The 20,584-nt window shown below is 42.6% G+C and overlaps 2 protein-coding genes and 1 pseudogene across 3 annotated transcripts in view; 2 read left to right on the forward strand and 1 right to left on the reverse strand.

Annotated features, from left to right (window-relative positions):
* LOC142108581 (uncharacterized) overlaps window positions 1-20,584 on the forward strand; it is a 127,451-nt gene that overhangs the window by 97,905 nt on the left and 8,962 nt on the right. For both annotated transcript variants that reach the window (XM_075192349.1, XM_075192350.1), the window contains exon 2: window positions 9,488-9,681. The gene's annotated coding sequence lies outside the window, so the exon portion shown is untranslated. The remainder of the gene's footprint in view (window positions 1-9,487; window positions 9,682-20,584) is intronic.
* The window catches only part of LOC142108605 (uncharacterized), a 169,933-nt pseudogene that overhangs the window by 97,264 nt on the left and 52,085 nt on the right, over window positions 1-20,584 (forward strand).
* LOC142108400 (uncharacterized) overlaps window positions 1-20,584 on the reverse strand; it is a 49,734-nt gene that overhangs the window by 10,383 nt on the left and 18,767 nt on the right. The window contains exon 2 of the mRNA XM_075192022.1: window positions 15,902-15,972. The gene's annotated coding sequence lies outside the window, so the exon portion shown is untranslated. The remainder of the gene's footprint in view (window positions 1-15,901; window positions 15,973-20,584) is intronic.

Below are 20,584 nucleotides of genomic sequence, written 5' to 3' on the forward strand. Positions count from 1 at the left end.
TTATACTGTGAGGTTAGGGTCAGGTTTTGTTTTTTACTCATTGGTGGGTTACCCTGGCAAGGAGGGTTAGGGTGAGGAAAGGATTGGTGCTAGTTATTCTGTTAGTGTCCACCTCCAGTACCGTTACTGTGGGCAGGACTGGGTCAGATCAGGTTTCTAAGTAACGGCACTCACGTGGAACCAAAACTCCAGAGAGGTGAACAGGAATTATCATTATTAATATCGTGAATAATATATTCTTCCCTCTCTGTCTGTATGTATTACCCAGTATTGTCTTCTTAATGCTTGTTCCCAATTGCAAAGCTCTATGGAAATTGTTGGTGCTATATAAATAATTGTTGATGACATAGAGGGTGTATCCGAGTTGTCTCTCACAAGAAAAAGAAGGGAAAAAGATTTGTACTTCAACCAAAATTGATATTTCAGCTGCAACTTGACCTGTTGGGGTTGCACCATTTTATAAAAAAGAAAACAAAAAAAGATGAAGCTATGCACACACAGTGCCAGTACTAGCCCATTACCTTTACCCAAATAATAGGAAACAGCACATACAAAAGTATTCGGACGCTTGACCATTATACCAACAGGGACTGTAATCATCATCACCATTTATTTATATAGCGCCACTAATTCCGCAGCGCTGTACAGAGAACTCACTCACATCAGTCCCTGCCCGATTGGGCCTTACAGCCTAAATTCCCTAACACACACACAAACACACACACAGACTAGGGTCAATTTGATAAAAAAAAAAAGTAGCCAATTAACCTACCAGTATGTTTTTTGGAGTGTAGGAGGAAACCAGAGTACCCGGAGGAAACCCATGCAAACACAGGGAGAACATACAAACTTCTCACAGATAAGGCCATGGGAATTGAACTCATGACCCAAGTGCTGTAAGGCAGAAGTACTAACCACTTAGTCACTGTGCTGCCTATACATTGTATTAGAATACATATATTTCAATATGGAGTTTGTCCCCCTTTTGCAGTGATAATAGCTTCCACACTTCTTCGAAGGCTTTCCACAAGATGTTGAAGTCTTTCTGTGGGAATTTGTGCCCATTCATTCTATAGAGCATTTATGAGGTCAGTAACTGATGTTGGACTAGAAGGCCTGACTCGCACTCTCTGTTCCAGTTCATCCCAAAGGTTCGATGGGGTTGAGGTCAGGACTCTGTGTGGGCCAGTCAATTTCTTCCACACTGAACTCATCAAACAGGCGGTCGGACCCCTGTGTACCGAGTGTAAGAGGAGACTGGGAATGTAACGTCACATGGGCAGTAGACCCTACGCTGTACCTACCATGGAATGGTGTCTATACTGTGACAATTACACATAGATAGAACAAAGTATAGTGGATGGTGCGAGGGGGACTGTGGATGGGCAGACATGGGTCACTGTGTCCTTCAGTAAGAACTGTGTGTGTATATGGAGGTGTTTATGGATGTGGATCTCATGGGAGGTGGTCTGAGGAATAACCACTGGGGGCTTTGCAGCAGGACACAGTCAGACACTGGCTGTGGGGACTGATGGTGCTGACATGTAGGGTGGGAAGGGAGGTGCTGGTGTTCTGGGGGAAATAAGCTAAAAGTCTATCTGGTATGTATAAGGGGTGGAAGGGGGATGGTAATGGGGGGGTAATAGCTGTGATAAAGGCTTGAAGGGACCTGATGTTTACACAACAGGAATAGGGTCTTAGGATGAAGGGAGAAGGTTGGACTGGGATACGTGTGAGTGGCGTAAGCAGGTGTGACTGCGGGTAATGGAATAGATGTCTGTTAAAGGGGCTTAGAGGAAATGGGTGATGGGAGGTGGGTATAGAGAGAGGAGTGTAGGACAGAGGTGAGAGGGAACTCTTGTTGAGTGTATGGAGCTGTACCAGCCTGTGTGGGGCTATTCTCCAGCACTAGACAAGCTATTTGTTAGTGGTGAGGGGGTGGTTGGGTAGCAGCTGATAGTAGGGGGGATGTGGGTTAATGGGGGTGGAAAGAGCCTAGTATCCAGCACTAGACAAGCTATGTGTTAGTGGCACTTGGTGAGGTGGTGGTTGGGTAGGAGGTGATAGTAGGGGGAGGGGTGTGGGATAATGGGGTGTGGAAGGAGTTGGATGGGGGCTAGTCTCCAGCACTAGACAAGATATGTGTTAGTGGCACTTGGTGAGGGGGTGGTTGGGTAGGGGGGATGTGGGGTAATGGGGGGTGGAAGGAGGGGTAGGGGGATGTGTTAGTGGCACTTGGTGAGGGGTGGTTGGTTAGGAGGTGTTAGTAGGAGGAATGTGAGGTAATGGGGGATAGGGGCTAGCCTCCAGCACTAGACAAGCTATGTGTTAGTGGCACTTGGTGAGGGGGTGGTTGGGTAGGAGGTGATAGTAGGGGGTAATGGGGGTAGAAGGAGGGGGATGGGGGCTAGTCATGGTGTGTGAGCCCCTCTGTGGTGTATGGGGTGTAGGTGGTCTGGGTATTAAGTCTCTCACAGCTCTGCCATTATAATAACCAGCTCTGCTATTACTAACAGCCTTCTGCTGACTGCAGCACAGAGCTCAATGAGGATTATGTAGCAGCTGATGTGAGAGCTCAGCCGCATGTATGAAGCCCTGATCACCGGGAGTCTGCACATAACCATGGGATAACTTCAGGGCTGGACAGGGACAAAAAAATCAGCTCTGACATCTAAAGAACACAGGCCCACCTGCTCCATGCATGATATATGGCGTTGCTGGTGCAGTGCAAAATTAAGCATCGGCACACTTTTTCTTCCAGTTATATTAGTTTTTTTACACTACCACAACAATTGAAGTTCTGTACACTATAGAACAGCAGCACAGAAGATGTATATTGAGACAGATGCACATTGTTTTTTAAAGGGTCTCTGTGGCCAGGTCCAGCTTGGAATGTGCTCCAGCGATAGCAGGGTTAATACCAGATGACAGAGGGTTAAACCCCAATGCTAGTGTTACGACTCTGTCTATATTTTGTATGTGGCAGCAGTATCTCAAATCCTCCAGAGGTGCTGCTGTTCTGCTCCTAAACTTTATACCATGCCTGTAGGAGTTAATCTCCTTGACTGATTAGAACTGCACCTGTCTCACAGCTTCAAATACCTGCTTCAATCTGTGCTCTGTGCAGTTCATCGTTTATCCCTGGCTGCTACTTGATTCCCCCTGTTTCAGTGTTTGTTCTACTACTGCTTGATCTCCTGTTGTGACCTCGGCCTGATTACTGGTTTATGCCTATTCGCTTGTGATCCTGACCTCTGTCTGGACACTGGTTTCTGCTTTAACTTTTGTTACTCAGACCTCTGCCTGGTCACTGGACTCAGCTATTCTGATTCCCTGGACAGACTCGTGCATCCTGGCAATAGGGCAACAAGGTGGCAACAGAGACATTGTTTGCTCACTGCTCGCCAGCTGCAGCTCGGATATGCAGTGAAGGCGATTCCGTGACCTAAAAAGGGGGTGCCGAGTTGCTAAGAAACAGTCTTGACTGTGATAGGACCAACGCGTTTCATCATAGATTATGACTTCACCAGGGGATGTGTTAAGATGTCAAATCATACGGTTTAAATACTATCGCAGTCCAATCAAATGCCAGATGGCAAAGTCCAGTTTGTTAAATGCCTATGGCTATTTACAAGTTATAGTAAAAAACCATTCATACTTGCAATAAAAAAAGAAAAAAAAAAAAGAGGGAAGAAAAAAATGCCTTAAAATGCACTAATACACATTGGAAGTGAAAGTGGAAATATATGGAAACAGTGTCACAAAACAATTACATATGATGTAAATATACATAAAACTGCAATGAAATCATGCACCGTATAAACAAATGTGCATTGTAATATATATACTATGAGGGGTTATTTTAAAAGACAAGATAAAATAGAATTGATCATATCGCTCTTGCTCCTAAACATATACATTCTATAAGTTCTAAAAATTGCACCATGTGCTCCATATTGGAAATTATGCTTCCTCACAGACTTACTTAATTAAAAATGAATCGCACTAAAAGGAATCTCTGCACTTTATATTTGGGCAGCACGGTGGCTAAGTGGTTAGCGCTTCTGCCTCACATCGCTGAGGTCATGATTTTGATTCCCGAACATGGCTTTATCTGTGTGGAGTTTGTATGTTCTCCCCATGTTTGCGTGGGTTTCCTCCGGGTGCTCCGGTTTCCTCCCACACTCCAAAAACATACTAGTAGGTTAATTGGCTGCTATCAAAATTGACCCTAGTCTCTCTGTCTGTCGTCTGTGTGTGTATGTTAGGGAATTTAGACTGTAAGCTCCAATCAGGCAGGGACTGATGTCAATGAGTTCTCTGTACAGCGCTGCGGAATCAGTGGCGCTATATAAATAAATGGTGATGATGATGATGGAGTGCGTATTTTGAATGCACAGAGTGGAAACTGATAAAGTACATTTTGAATCTGTCTTATGATTTCTTTACCTTTATGTTTTAATAAAAATCTTCTACGAAAAGATGAAAGTTCAAAATCTATGTTTAGCCCTAATGGCGCTAACGTGCTCATTGTATAAATCCATTTAGATTCCTCACGATTGAGTCTCTTAGTGAAGTCTCCTCCTCTCTAATTCTTTTTCATTTGTTTGATGGCCAGAAAGCTTATGCCTGATGGATCTTGTTTGTGCATTTCTTTAAAGTGTTTGGACAGACTTTGTGTCTCCACACCTAACCTAATGTTCCGTGTATGTTCCGATACTCCTGTCTTTAACTTAATAATGGTCCGTCCAATATATTGTAGACCGCATGGACATGTGATCAAGTAAATGACCCCTATTGAATCACATGATATACTTTATTTAATGTGAAAAACTGCTTTTGAAGCACATGATATGATATGATTCTTTTGTATTTTCACAGTCCTACAGGGTAAGCAGCTATTGCAATTGTGAAAGTTTGGCTTATTCGTTACTTGTTAGCCAATCTCATTTTTCTGATGGGTAACGAGGTAAGTGACTTTGCACTAGTTTTTGTTTCAAATTTGGTGCCTTCCTAAATACAATTTTTGGGCAAAATTTTAGACAATGCATCATCCTTTAACAGTACATGCCAGTGTATATTCAACATCCTTCTAATTTGTGGAGCGGAGTTTGAATATTGAGTTATAAATGACAGATTCTGCAGATTTTGTTGGGCCTCCTTTTCCTTATTTCTATATTCAAGAAGTTCTTCTCTACACATACTATTTGTTTTCTCCATTGCTGATTCTATGAATTTTGGTTCATAGCCTTTCTCCTCAAACCTTGATTTCAATATTGTGTTCTGCTCTTTAAAAGTATCTACATTTGAACAGTTCCTCCTTAAGCGAGTAAACTGTCGTAAAGGAATATTTTTAAGCCAGTTCTGGTGGTTGCTTGTTATCGAGGTGAAGCTATTGCAATCTACGGGTTTAAAATGAGTTTTAGTGCCAATTGTATTGCCTTGTATTGTTATTTCCAAGTCAAGAAATATAGCATGGTCCTTGCTGATAACTGTGGTAAATTCCAAGTTGCGGCTGTTTTTGTTCATGTTCATAATAAACTGTGAAAGGGAATCCACATCCCCTTGTTAGACAAATATGAGGTCACCAATATATCTCCGCCATAGAACCAAGTTCGCAACCAGCGATGGATCCGCCCATATCTCCTCTTCTTCCCACCTACTCATGAAGAGATCGGCATAGCTGGGTGCAAACTGGGTCCCCATAGCTGTTCCCCGTGTTTGCAAAAAATGTGTGTCTTCAAACCAGAAGTGATTATGAGTAAGAATAAACCAAATACTATCAATTATGAAGTTAAGCTGGTCCACTAGAAGTTCACCTTCTTTCTCCAGGAAAGATCTAACTCTCACAATTCCCTGTGTGTGATCTATGCAGGTATATAGTGCCTTAACATCACTGGTGACTATATGGAAATGGTACTCCCAAGAAACTCCATTAAGCACGTTCAGGTACCAACCAGCCCAAAGCAAAGAAGAGCTGCAGCAGCTACAACAGCTACCCATAAGTAAGCGGTTCTATGCGCCGCTGAAGGAGCCCAGTGGTGGCAGCCGAATCCTCCTACAACAATTGTGCAGCTGGCATTCACTCATCTGCGAGTATCTGGTGGCAGGTGACACCAGTATGAGTGGTCAGTAACATTTGGTTACTGATGGTGGGAGAGCAACCCAGATAACCTGTGTAAGAAGATCCTTATTCTCCCACAGACCCGGTGGCAAAGTAATCCCATCCGGTCACAACCACTGAATTGAAAACACAGGTATATTTATAGTTTTATTACCTGGAGCGCTTGGGACTATGGGTTGTCCAGATAAGGGTTTTGGAGAACCTGTATGAGGATATACATGATGAGGTCTGGGTTTATGTGGTAATCACTGGACAGCAGCAGTTATTGACTTTATATTCTGGAGAATTGGTTTCTTAATAACAGATCCCCTATCTGAATGTCCAAATCTAAAAGTCTTTATTATAGCATATCCCATATCAGACAATTCCTCTTCCAGGATGCCACAAAAACTCTTATCCACTCACTGATCATGTTGTCTTGACTACTGTAACCTTCTCCTTACTGGCCTCACCTGTTCCCATCTCGCTCCTCTTCAATCTATACTTAATGCTGCAGCTAGACTTATCTTCCTCTCTCAGCGCTCCACATCTGCCTCCCCTCTCTGCCAAGCCTTACACTGGCTCAACTTCCCCTACAGAATCCTCTTCAAACTCCTCACCCTCACGTACAAGGTCCTCTCCAACTCCACTGCTCCCTATATCTCCAACCTCATCTCCATACATACTCCCTCCCTCTCCGGTCGGCCAGTGACCGTTGTCTTTCCTACCCTCTGGTAACCACATCTCATCCCTTATCCAAGATTTCTTCCATGCTGCCCCCCATCACTGGAACGATCTCCTTTGTTCTATCAGACTAAGCTAGATTGTCACATATGTAGAGAAAATAAATATATTTATTTTGCCTCCTAATTAAAAACCAATAAATAATGGATCTTTATAGAGACATGAATGTGTGCATCTAACCATGTGACACATGATACTGTCATAGCGGCTCTACGGTCCTTGTCATGCCATATTTACTACATTTGGTATCATACATATTTTTGTAGTGAATATTTATACTGTCTACTCTTCCACAGGGAGCTTTGCAGAACTTTCCTCCCAGCAACAGCTACTAAATGCTATATTTATAGATCCCTCCGTAGTAAGGCTGAATAATCAATTTACCAGTAGGTAAATAGAGGGATGTCCTCACCGCTGGTTCCATTTCTGAACCGCTTGTGTAAGACCATTACCAGCTCACCAGATGCTGATGGAGTCAACTGTGACAGAACCAACGATATAATGCTGGAGAAGCACAGCATTAACACAACCAGACAGAGCCAACGATATAATGCAGGACCATTCACTACTCTTTACTCCTTGGGTGTTCATGGCCTTCACATAACAGCTGATATTAGCCATGTGGCAAGAGGGACCTGTCTTGAGCATAAGACATGCTTGGCACTCTTTGGGCAATGTTATCTCTGCTTCTTACACTCTAATTCACCTGTTTATGAGGACGTCAACTTGAGACTGAACCACAAACAGCTGCACCCAATGGGAGAAAGCACAGAACCCTGGAAACTGTGGCGGCTAATGACCAATAGCCCCCTCAGACTAAAATCCGGCGCTCGTGGATGGAAAATGTCACAGTCTATGTATGAACTTACCTCAACAATAGATAGAATAGTAAATCTTTAGCAGCTCTAATTTTTTTGTTGATAAAAAATCCTCAATTTTCAAACATTAATGTCATAAAGAAACAAAAACAAAAAAAAGGACAACATATGGAAGCTGAGAAGTATAATTGTCACCATTTAAACATTATAAAGAAATACAGCACTAATCTATTACGACATATAAAACAGTTTCATAAACTTAACAATAAAAATCAAAACAATATCAAACACGTCAGTAACCTACTCACATTATGAGAAAGACGTTGCACTCATCTATACCATCATATTTCTTATACTTATAGGTATTAACAAATAGATAAAAACAGATCTTAATTGCATGGACCTTCTGATCATTCATATAGTTTGTCAATCCAATGGTTCAATGTCCGGTAAACATTCCTAATTAACTGCAGAAATATCACAATTTATACTAAGAAAATATTTCCCTCTATTCATATCAGACAGTTACTAGAGAAATGAATATCTCAAGATAAAAAATAATAATAATAATAATAGCCAATGAAGAGAGATCAGTCCTTGTAGAAAAGGTTATTTCAGCTGTAATTCTGATATGATAAATGCAGTAAATGATCCCCAGCTCCTTAGTATCACCCAATGGAACATTAATAAGACATCTAACAACTTATAACCAGACATCAGTAATAGTTACCTCTCATCACCTGACCTGGGAACTCTGATATACAGAGCCAATGCTGACGTCATGACGTCACGTCGTACGTTCTAGAAACTCTGCCCACTGAGCAGCGTCACTGGTTCTATATCTGTAACATCAGTGTCTGGGAGACTACAGGAAAATGGCCGCAGCTGCACTGAATAAAGGACAATACAGCCTTAGAAAGCATTTATTTTGCTAGCGATTAAATTGTTTAATTAAAACCACACAGCGTCTTCCCCCTCATCTCTCACCCACACACCTCCCGCTTTTCCCAACCCCTGTCGCGAATTTCCACTTCTATTGCTGCATTGTCCTCAATGCAGGACAGCGGCGGCCATTTTGCCTTAGTCTCCCACACACTATTGGTCTTACAGAAATATCTCCGCCTCTGACAACGGCTTACACTGCACAGGGGGCGTGGCCATAAGCTGTCTCAGACGCCATATTGGAACCTGGAATGTTACTTCCGGGACCTGTACAAGGCTCAGGTAATAATATATCAGGCAACGGGAATTACCCCCATAGAGTTACCACATGGTTATGTGCAGCCTCCCGGCCATCAGGGCTTCATACATGCGGCTGAGCTCTCCCATCAGCTGCTACATAATCCTCATTGTGCTCATGAAGTGCCACTAACACATAACTTGTCTAGTGCTGGAGACTAACCCCACACACCCTGTTACAGCTCCCCACCACCTGCACTCAACAGGAGTTCCCTCTCTCCTCAGTCCCTTCCAGCTATACCCACCACCCCTCACCCATTTCCTTTACGCCCTTTCAACTGTCACCTATTCCATCACCCACTATATATATATATATATATATATATATATATATATATATATATATATATATAACACTCCACCTTAATGCCTCAGCCTCCTTCCAGCTTGCACAGACATTGTCGAGACTTACTGCATTAGACCATCACTATGGCTGCCCTCCACACTACCTAGCTCACATACTTATACATTATACATTGTACCCTATTACTGGTACCATCGGCGGTTTATTGTTTATTCCCACTGGTTAGATACATAAACCTCCCACATTCTGTCACTCCTCTCCCATCTGCCTCTTCAACAGGACAAAGTACTTCAGGACTTATCCACGCACCAAGTGCACCAATACCCAACAAGAGGAATATAACCAAGAAACCACTTCACTCCGGAGGAACACCAATAATTAGGCACACTGGGATCACTACACTGAACAGGAACAGAAAGAACCAAACAAGAGGAACATATCCTGACAACTGTGTCACTTTAAAGAATTAAGAAGTAAGTAACAAACACCTACAACACCCCACCACCTATAGATCCCACCAGGTTACACCGCCTATAGATCCCACCAGGTTACACCACCTATAGATCCCACCAGGTTACACCACCTATAGATCCCACCAGGTTACACCACCTATAGATCCCACCAGGTTACACCACGGATAGATCCCACCAGGTTATACCACCTATAGATTCCACCAGGTTACACCAACTATAGATCCCACCAGGTTACACCAACTATAGATCCCACCAGGTTACACCACCTATAGATCCCACCAGGTTACACCAACTATAGATCCCACCAGGTTACACCACCTATAGATCCCACCAGGTTACACCACCTATAGATCCCACCAGGTTACACCAACTATAGTTCCCACCAGGTTACACCACCTATAGATCCCACCAGGTTACACCAACTATAGATCCCACCAGGTTACACCACCGATAGATCCCACCAGTTTACACCACCTATAGATCCCACCAGGTTACACCAACTATAGATCCCACCAGGTTACACCACCTATAGATCCCACCAGGTTACACCACCTATAGATCCCACCAGGTTACACCACCTATAGATCCCACCAGGTTACACCACCTATAGATCCCACCAGGTTACACCACCTATAGATCCCACCAGGTTACACCACCTATAGATCCCACCAGGTTACACCACGGATAGATCCCACCAGGTTACACCACTATGTTCTCCGCAGGGCAGCAACCAATCACAGCTCCACTGATACATCCTCACAGCGCAGACAGTCCCTATCCTACATCTCTACGTATGGATATGAAGGATTTATTATAGAGGGGTGTTACATAGAAGAAAAATTGCAGGGTAATCTGCCCCCACGACAAGTGGGCTCTTGATCCCTCCTGTAAGGCCTTCTATTGGTAGCATTTTAAATTTAATATGTTTTTATTTAGTTAACTTAGGAAAAAGGTAAAAAAAAAGCTATTTTTTTTCCCCATGATTCACCCCATGATCTGTTCAGGCAATTTAGGCTCCCATAGAAGTTTATTCTAAAAATATATTCTCTGACTTCTTCCATATTGTTACATGTGTCATTTACTATAGTTTCAATAAAGGTCTATACCAGTGATGGGCAACCTGATACATTTTGGGTACTGTGAGGATACCACCCGTAGCTGGGATGGTGGTTACCCTCTGTGGAATTCAACTCACTTGGGTAGACCAGAGTATATCCAAAATAAGGTTTTATTACGATAGCACAACACCACAAGACATTCATAATATACAGGGTAAATGGTAGCATATACCCTCCAGCAGCCTCTTGCAGTCACCACTCCAAAGTAATAATCTCAGTCTTTTTCAGTCTTATCCTCCCGCAATATTACTAGATACGGTTTAGCTAGACAGTTACCATGTCGCCCAGTGTGGGTTACTGGCTCACACAGACCCTGTCCTTGTAGGGTTTCCTCCAGCGGCACTACAATGCCTGCCCAGAGTCTTTTTTGCTGATGTCTTGTACACCAGGATCCTCCAAGCTAGAATATCTCTCTTTGCATTCTGCTCTCCTTATATTCTTGGCTGTATACACAGGGAGTAGGGTCAAATGTCTCAATCCTCCCCCTTACAGAAGGGGTCTATCAGTGGACACTTTAACTGTTAGACATACAGACTCCGTTACCTTGATTATACAATGGAATGGCTTGACTCAATTAGCTATTTGGCTGGATACACTAAATAAAGGGTTACAATATTACATCAGGGAATGACATTTCACGCTTGCCAGATTGTATGTGCAGCATTACACAATCTGAGTCTGTGATACATTTTGATGCAATAACATTATATTGATACATATTAATATATTTCCCAATGCTATTTCAGCCAGTATATTACAGCGGAGGCACATTGCATATCATCTAGAAGTTCTAACCTGATTACCTCTCAGATTACTTGTTGACCTAGCTGATTATCTTGGGCTGCTAGATAGCTATGTCAAGTCACTCAGCCATTGTTCTGATTACAAACCAAATCTAAGCTGCACCTCATAACAATGGACATTTGAAACAAATGGTAATTACATTCGCTAACACAAGCAAAATTACTTCTTTTTTCCTGCTATTTTCACACAGTATGGCAATATTATTTATATTTATAATACAAACAATATTGCAGGTAATAGCAAGGGCAAAACATACCTAATAACATGAAATAACAATACACATAATACACCGATGCTCTGCTGTATATACTTAGACTGGGCCAAGGATAAAAAGTGTATTAAACCGGAGAAACAGGTGATGAATAAAAAGTCCTCAGTCCAGTAACACCCTGTTTCACCCTTAAAAAGGGCCACACTTTACTCTTAATCTCAGTGATATGGTAAAACAATACTGTGACAGGATGGACCGCCTATGCCACCCTGTCCATCTTGCTGGGGACCAGCTGAGCTTGCCTTGCCACCACCCCCTCCCTTTGTCCGAATTACTCCTCTAACCGCAGTAGGAGGGGCCTGTTGCCAGCACTAGGCTTCTTCAACGGCACCTAGAACTGATACCTTCTGGGTAACTCTCGCTGCTAGTGTACCCTCTTGCTGGGCACCTGGGCTTGTACTCCTGATCTCTTCCTTTAGATCAGGGTTGCTGTGGAAGGTTCCCCCTGGCTTATCACACTGACCAGAGCTGCAGGGTAGCGGGCATAGCGTTAGTACTGCATGCTGAGTTCCAACCTCAGTACTACCGGATAACGGATTAGATTGGTCTAATCTATAGGTCAGGATTTACAGAGGGTAAGTATGCATCAAATCAGGGTCTTGAAGCAGTGATGTTTGAGTAGCACAGGTAGTCCTAATAAGGACAGTTACACACTAGTTTGAGGTACTAGCGACCTTTACAGAAGTTACAGATGGAATGATACCACACTTTACATGGGCAACAGGGCTCTGTATATACAGTTTTACACACATACCCTGGCACGAGGTAATCCAGCCTCCTGCCCCTTTTACCAATCTAGACTGCTTCATGCAGCCTGCACATAAATCAGCCTGCAGGGGTTAAGACCTTTTTACATTGCTGCTAGTGGCACCACAACGTCTGAGATATTACATCAAATCTCAGGATGTAAAATCCTCTAGACTTGGAGTTAACGCACTTTAAAATGTAACAAAGTTTACTTCAATCTGTGAATTCCTAAATCACTTGCATCCTGTCTTAGAGACATAGAAAACGTAAAAGCAAGACTAACTACTCTCTCCTCTGCGTTCAGGCTAAAGGATATGTTGGACACTCGCAGGGGAAAAAGGTCTAATTAGCTTAATTAGCATGTGATTAACCTGCCTTTAGAGGTTACAAAACTAAAAAATTCCTTCCCCTGGCATATTGTCTCAGAAATCAATACATTTCTTACACAGAAATACAAGACAATTTAAAAAAAAACAGTACATTTGCAATGATATACAGCGTTGCACTGCACCTTTAATTAAAAAAAATATCTACAATAAGTTGTTTATATGCGATCGAGCCACAAAAACATTTAATTAAAGAGACACCGATCTGTAATAACATAGCCGGCATTTTACACATGTGTTACACGCTATAATAAACACATCTACAATAAAACAGGAAGAAGCTGGGGTCCGCAGGTGAGGGCTCGGAGGGCCACTTATTGCCCATCACTGGTCTAAACTGTGATTGTGTGTGTGTGGTTTCAGCATCTTTTCTTAATTTTGTTTAGATTTTTAGATTGGTGCAACCCCGACAGGTCATGTGATGTTGGCACTGCAATGTTAGGTCTTACTGTCTAGAATGGTATTGTGACAGGATGGACCTCCTATGTGACCGTGTCTTTTGTGTTGCTTTGGACCGGCTGGGCTTGCCTTGTCACCGTCCCCTTTCTTTCTCCTACATGCCCCCTCTAACCGCAGGAGGAGGGGCTGTTGCTGCTGCCACCACTGGGCTCCTTAGTGGTACATAGAACCGCGTTCTTCTGGGTAACTCTCGCTGCTAGTGTACTTCCTTGCTGGTTCCCTTGGCCTCTTGTTTTCAGATCAGGGTTGTTGTGGATTGTTCCCTCTTGCCTATCACACTTACCAGAGCTGCTGGCAGCGGGCAAAGCGTTGGTACTGGAGTTCTGGGTCCCAACCTCAGAACAGCCGGATGACTGATTAGAATATACTAATCTGCAGGTCACAGGAATTACAGCAGGTAAGTAGGCGTTACAGCGGTTTCCTTAAGCAGTGATAGTTATTGGCTTAGGAACTCCTGAAAAGACAGTTACACTAGTTTGGGATACTAGTGATTTTCAGAAGTACAGATGGTTGTGGACACGGCCTGGCAAGGAGGTAAGCAGCCCCCTTTTCCGACCAGCCCCCAAATTTTAAGGTCCTTTGTTTGTCCATTGCTTTTGTTGTGAGAGTTTACTCAGACCCAGGAGCTCTCTAACCTGCAGGGCTTCCTCAGTGACCATGTGATCTCCGGGGTTTACCGGATGTTAGAAGTAGGAATCTGCATATTGCACACGTTAATGAGAATAATGATTCCTGTTCACCTCTCTGGAGTCTCAGTTCTACGTAAGCGGCCTTACTCGGAAACCTGATCTTATCAGGTCAGCCCACAGTACAAGTACTGCAGGTGGACAGTAACAGACTAACTTACCGCGATACTTCCCTCACCATAACCATCTAGACCAGATTAGCCAAAGGCCAAACAAAGAACAAAACATAACCTGACCCGAACCTCACAGTATAAGAAGCCCCTAATAGAGACGCTTCCGACACCGCAGTAAGGAGAACTGTGTGTGGGAAATAGAGAGTGACTGATAGAAGAAGTGGCAGGAAGAGGACTGAGGACAGGACAGTAATGGGGGAAATGTTATTATGTATAAGCATGAATACCTCCATAATACTGATCACTGGGTATAGCTCCTCTCACACCAGAGAGACACTGACAGACTGAGGACCTGCTGTATGAGCTGCGGCATAGCTGCAGATGGTCTCTACAGATCTCCCCTGTTACTACTGACCTGTCCAAGCAGGAGGGAAGAGGGGATGGGAAGGTGATAAAGAGAATATGATCTCTAGCGCTATTTGTTCTTATTGCAGAAATAGGTGTTATATTAAAGCAGGAAGTGCACAGTAAGAGCAGGCAGTGTGAGGACAGCAATCTGAAGAACATTTACACCAGAGTAACGGAACTTGCAGAAGACAATATAAACTGTTGCTCGGTCATTTCAATTTCTTTATAGCAGACACAGCTAAATTTAGCACTGGACAGAACCTGGTGGTGATGCATGGGCTGGACGAATGGGAGAATGGAAAGGGCCAACAGGCAGTAAAGGAAAGAAAATAGAGTGAAAGCAGAGACACAGAGGTGTAAATGAGTAAAGGGATCTTGGAGCAAAGGAATAATAGTGAGTGTAAGCAGGACAGGAAATAGGGTTGCTGTGTGGAGGGGGGATTATTGCTTGATCCAATGAGAGGAGAGAGATATTGGAGGTAGTATTGATACGCAGCCCTGTTTCGGTAAAGAGTAGGATGAAAGGTTGGTAATGAGTGGGCTGGCATCCAAGATGGTTACCAATTGCCAGCATGTACTGACAGCATATAAGTGTTTTACACCATTAAGTTCATGGGCGCCAGGTGATACTGTCATTTGTAGTGCCACTAGTTTTACCCCAGGCCTCCTCATCTGGCGGGGGGCTGGGTGGGCAAGGTCCCTCTCCCACTCTGCCTCATAATAGCTTCACATAAGTAGGGCAGTGTCGAGCGGAATTTTGTAAATCCTACATGTGGACTGGTGTCTGCAATGCATTGAAATGGAATGAGGTCCCAAACAATGTGGGCTGGAGGTAGGGAGTGCAAGAAATGTCATATTTGAAGATACTGAAATGTGTTTAGATGGATGAAACCAACAGGTTGTGTGCCCTTTGGGATGACGAAGTTATACCCCTGTGCATCACAGAACGGTCAGTTTGTAATGATGAGTAGACAACAATATAAGATCTTTATAATGTATTCTGGTTTTCTATATGTGATCAGTTATATAACACAACGGCCAAGCTCCTTATACAGATGGTGCAGCCACAGTACATAAGAATGATGTTATGTTAAGCGTAAGTATCTGCAATGTTCATGGGTTAGTCTACTTAGATTATGAACAAAAGTCTCAGATGTGCGTTTTTACTCTAGATAGTAAAAATGTATATTAAACACTCTTGGTTTTGGTACCTTGTTGGTGCACTTACATCTGTAGTTAAGCTGTAAAGTCGTCCTGCCTTCGCTCCTCAAACGTAGGTCCTTCAATGAGACTCATTCCCTGAGGAAGTTGAGAAGTAGTGATGAAACATTGTGAAAATCATGTTGGAAGGGTGCAGAGGATTTTTTTTTTAACACACTAGCAAGGTCTGTCATCAGAATATATCATGCAGCAGGGGGTGAGCACCCGAAACGCGTGCCTTCACCCTGGCTGATCTGCTGGTGTTTCCACCTCTACATGCTACACAAATTACATCATCTACCTGCTGACTGGAGAGGTGAGAGGGATTCTGGGAATGTCACAGTGACATCATTCTTACTGCTATAAATAAAACAGGGACATGACTGGAGAGGTGAGGGATTCTGGGAATGTCACAGTGACATCATTCTTACTGCTATGAATAAGACGGGCATCACTGGAGAGGTGAGGAATTCTGGGAATGTCACAGTGACATCATTCTTACTGCTATAAATAAAACGGGGACATGACTGGAGAGGTGAGGGATTCTGGGAATGTCACAGTGATGTCATTCTTACTGCTATAAATAAAACAGGGACATGACTGGAGAGGTGAGAGGGATTCTGGGAATGTCACAGTGATGTCATTCTTACTGCTATAAATAAAACAGGGACATGACTGGAGAGGTGAGGGATTCTGGGAATGTCACAGTGACATCATTCTTACTGCTATAAATAAAACAGGGACATGACTGGAGAGGTGAGGGATTCTGGGAATGTCACAGTGACATCATTCTTACTGCTATGAATAAGACAGGGGCATCACTGGAGAGGTGAGGAATTCTGGGAATGTCACAGTGACATCATTCTTACTGCTATAAATAAAACGGGGACATGACTGGAGAGGTGAGGGATTCTGGGAATGTCACAGTGATGTCATTCTTACTGCTATAAATAAAACAGGGACATGACTGGAGAGGTGAGAGGGATTCTGGGAATGTCACAGTGATGTCATTCTTACTGCTATAAATAAAACAGGGACATGACTGGAGAGGTGAGGGATTCTGGGAATGTCACAGTGACATCATTCTTACTGCTATAAATAAAACAGGGACATGACTGGAGAGGTGAGGGATTCTGGAAATGTCACAGTGACATCATTGTTACTGCTATAAATAAAACGGACATGACTGGAGAGGTGAGGGATTCTGGGAATGTCACAGTGACATCATTCTTACTGCTATAAATAAAACGGACATGACTGGAGAGGTGAGGGATTCTGGGAATGTCACAGTGACATCATTCTTACTGCTATAAATAAAATGGGGACATGACTGGAGAGGTGAGGGATTCTGGGAATGTCACAGTGACATCATTCTTACTGCTATAAATAAAACGGGGACAGGACTGGAGAGGTGAGGGATTCTGGGAATGTCACAGTGACATCATTTTTACTGCTATAAATAAAATGGGGACATGACTGGAGAGGTGAGGGATTCTGGGAATGTCACAGTGACATTCTTACTGCTATAAATAAAACGGACATGACTGGAGAGGTGAGGGATTCTGGGAATGTCACAGTGACATTCTTACTGCTATAAATAAAACGGGGACAGGACTGGAGAGGTGAGGGATTCTGGGAATGTCACAGTGACATTCTTACTGCTATAAATAAAACGGGGACAGGACTGGAGAGGTGAGGGATTCTGGGACTGTCACAGTGACGTCATTCTTACTGCTATAAATAAAACGGGGACAGGACTGGAGAGGTGAGGGATTCTGGGAGAGAGGCTCCACCCCTTGTGTTTCTGGTTTCATGGAGACTCCATGGCCCTGGTTACAGAGACCCACATGAGAAATACTAGGACACTTTCCAGATTACTTTGTCTATGAGAGTGTGCATTAGGATGTAGCCCACAATATTATCTGTGGTCATTAGGTTCTGTGAGATCCTCTATAGAAACAATTATATTACAGTTTTTATAGCATCTGGCTCATATTGTGTTTGTGAGGACAACAATATCGCCTTACAGGTGTTACACAGGGCGTTATCTGTTACATGAGGACATCTATAATATATACACCACTGGTTCCCAAACTTTTTCAGTTCGTGGCACCCTTAGGGTCTCCATAATTTTTTTTTTAAGGCACCCCTCCAAAACAATTAAAGAGCAGTCCAGTTTTATAAATAGTTGAGTCACAATAACGCAATAAGTATTTAGGTCAGGGTAGAAATATTTATTAACTTGTTTGCAAAAATAATACACATAAATCGGAGGGCAAAGAATATTTTTATATATATTTTTCACTACTGTTTGTATCAAATAACAATTTACAGCTAACATTAAGAGGAATAAGATCAAACAAAATAAAGCAACAATATGAATAAAAATCATCACACTGCGCCCCGTCACGCTCACATTGTGGCCCAGATGGGTAAGTATTTTTTTTTGTCCTGGCTGCAACACCCCAGGGAGGAGCAGCGCGCACTTTGGGAGCCACTGATACACACACTAATATTCTACATAAAGTTTACCTTTATATAAGTTATATCACACTATACACAAAGAATGTTTCATTCTTCAGGGATTTTTATATTATAGTTTATTCTTCCCATGATCCTCTCTGGCTCACAGGATGGTGACCATTCTCACGCTGGTACTTTCTGCTCTGCCTCAGTCGTCTCCCCCTGAACAGCTGTAAATGAGGAGCAGGTAGACAGTCTCAGATAGAAGTATCAGTCCCACAATCTTCAGATGTTGGGATATATTGCATTGGCCACAGTGTGTTTTTTTTTACTATCACTAACTGAGACTTTAAGATTTACAGCTTTTGCTAAATTTTTAGATGCAACTAAGTTTTAGAATTACAGGATGATTTCTATTTTCATGGACTTTTTTTTTTTGTTAATTGTGCAAAATAGACAAGAAATGCTTTATTTTACAAATATAGCCTCTGTCCTATTATTATTATTATTATTATTATTATCATCATCCTATATCCACAGCGCTGTACACAATATAAACAGTAGAGCATACAGAGTAAAACAGAACAAGAAACAAATAATACCAAGTGTGACTGGATGGACCGCCTATGCCACCTTGTCTGTTGTTGCTGGGAACTGACTGGGCTTACTTTGCCACCGTCCCCTTTCATTATTCCGAATACGCCCCTCCTGCCACAGTAGGAGGAGCCTGCTGCCACCACTGGGCTCCGTTATGGCGCCCAGAACCATGTTCCTTCTGGGTAACTGTCGCTGCTAGTGTTCCCTCGTGCTGGTACACTTGGGCTGGCACCCCTAATCGCTTACTATGGATCAGGATGCTGTGGATGAATCCCCCTGGCCAAAGCTGCTGGGCAGCGGCAGAGCGGTGGTACTGGAGAGCTAGGTCCAACCTCAGAAACAGCCGGCGAACGGATTAGATTTAGGTTTTAATCTGTAGGTCACAGGATTACAGCAACATGGAAGAAGTTGTCAAGCAGGGTCTTGAAGCAGAGTGATGTTTTATTTCGCTCAGGTGCCCTGACAAGGACAGTTCCACTGATTAAAAAGTATCAGTGGTTAGGTCAGATGGAACATCAGAATGATACATTTCGGTATACAAGACCGTGCTTTTTTATACTGATTTGGACACAGGTTATTTTTAGAATCAGGATGCAATGTGTTTACACAAACATGGATTTACATGCATTGCAAAACTAACAATATTTACACTTGTGAAATTCTAGAAACTGATGTCCTGCATCTTGTTTTTAGATGCAGGAAATCTAGCAGCACTGTTTTAATTAAACCTTCCTGTCTTCAAGTGAACCCTCACACATCAAAAGATCCAATTAACATATGGGGCCTTTCTTCAGAATACACATTCCCACAAGAACATCACAAACCCCAAACAAGCCATTTCTCCACATCACAATACACAAAAGGCTTCCATTCACAAAGACTTATTGTATAAGATATATACCTTAAGAAATAATACATTTCCTCTAGCAAGGCTAAACAAGAAACAAATTTCTTCCTCTGGTCTCAGAAATTAAAGATTTTCCTTACCAAAATATGCACAATATCAAAAATAATTGCATGTGCAATTATATAAATAAGCACCCTGCGCTATTTCCTTTTAAATAAATTTATACCATAAGTTATTTATGAGTGATCCAGTCACACCAAGACTCCAGAATCTCTAGGTATAGCTATTATAGTGAAGTTGGAGCAGAAGAACGGGTATAGAGACAGGAATGCCCTGCTCATAACAGCTTACATCCTAAGGAAGGGTAAACAGACATCAGGAACAAAGGGAGTCAGAAGACGGGAACAAGCAGAGGAGGAGCGAGTAAAGGGGTTTGGAAAAGAGAGACAATGAAAACGAGCATGGAGAAAGGATTAGGAGGATGGCTGGTAGGCTTTGAGGAACAGGTGAGTTTAAAATGCCTGTTTGAATGAGCACATATTTGGGGATAGTCAGATGGAGCATGGGAGGTCATTCCAGTGGAGGTTGACTTGTGTCAATCAACTGGATAATGTTCATAATCACACACAGTTTTACGGGCTTTTGGATAGGTAATGCTGCAATGTATGCAAATTGTATTTGCACAAAACTGTTTATATAGGTCAATAATTCTAGCGAGAATTAGACAAACAATTAGTCATAACGTTTTACAGAATAATTCTTACAGATTATATATTCATAGTACACAATATATTTACTTTTGAC

The sequence above is a fragment of the Mixophyes fleayi genome, chromosome 12 (genome assembly GCF_038048845.1).
Source record: "Mixophyes fleayi isolate aMixFle1 chromosome 12, aMixFle1.hap1, whole genome shotgun sequence".
Taxonomy (NCBI): domain Eukaryota; kingdom Metazoa; phylum Chordata; class Amphibia; order Anura; family Limnodynastidae; genus Mixophyes; species Mixophyes fleayi.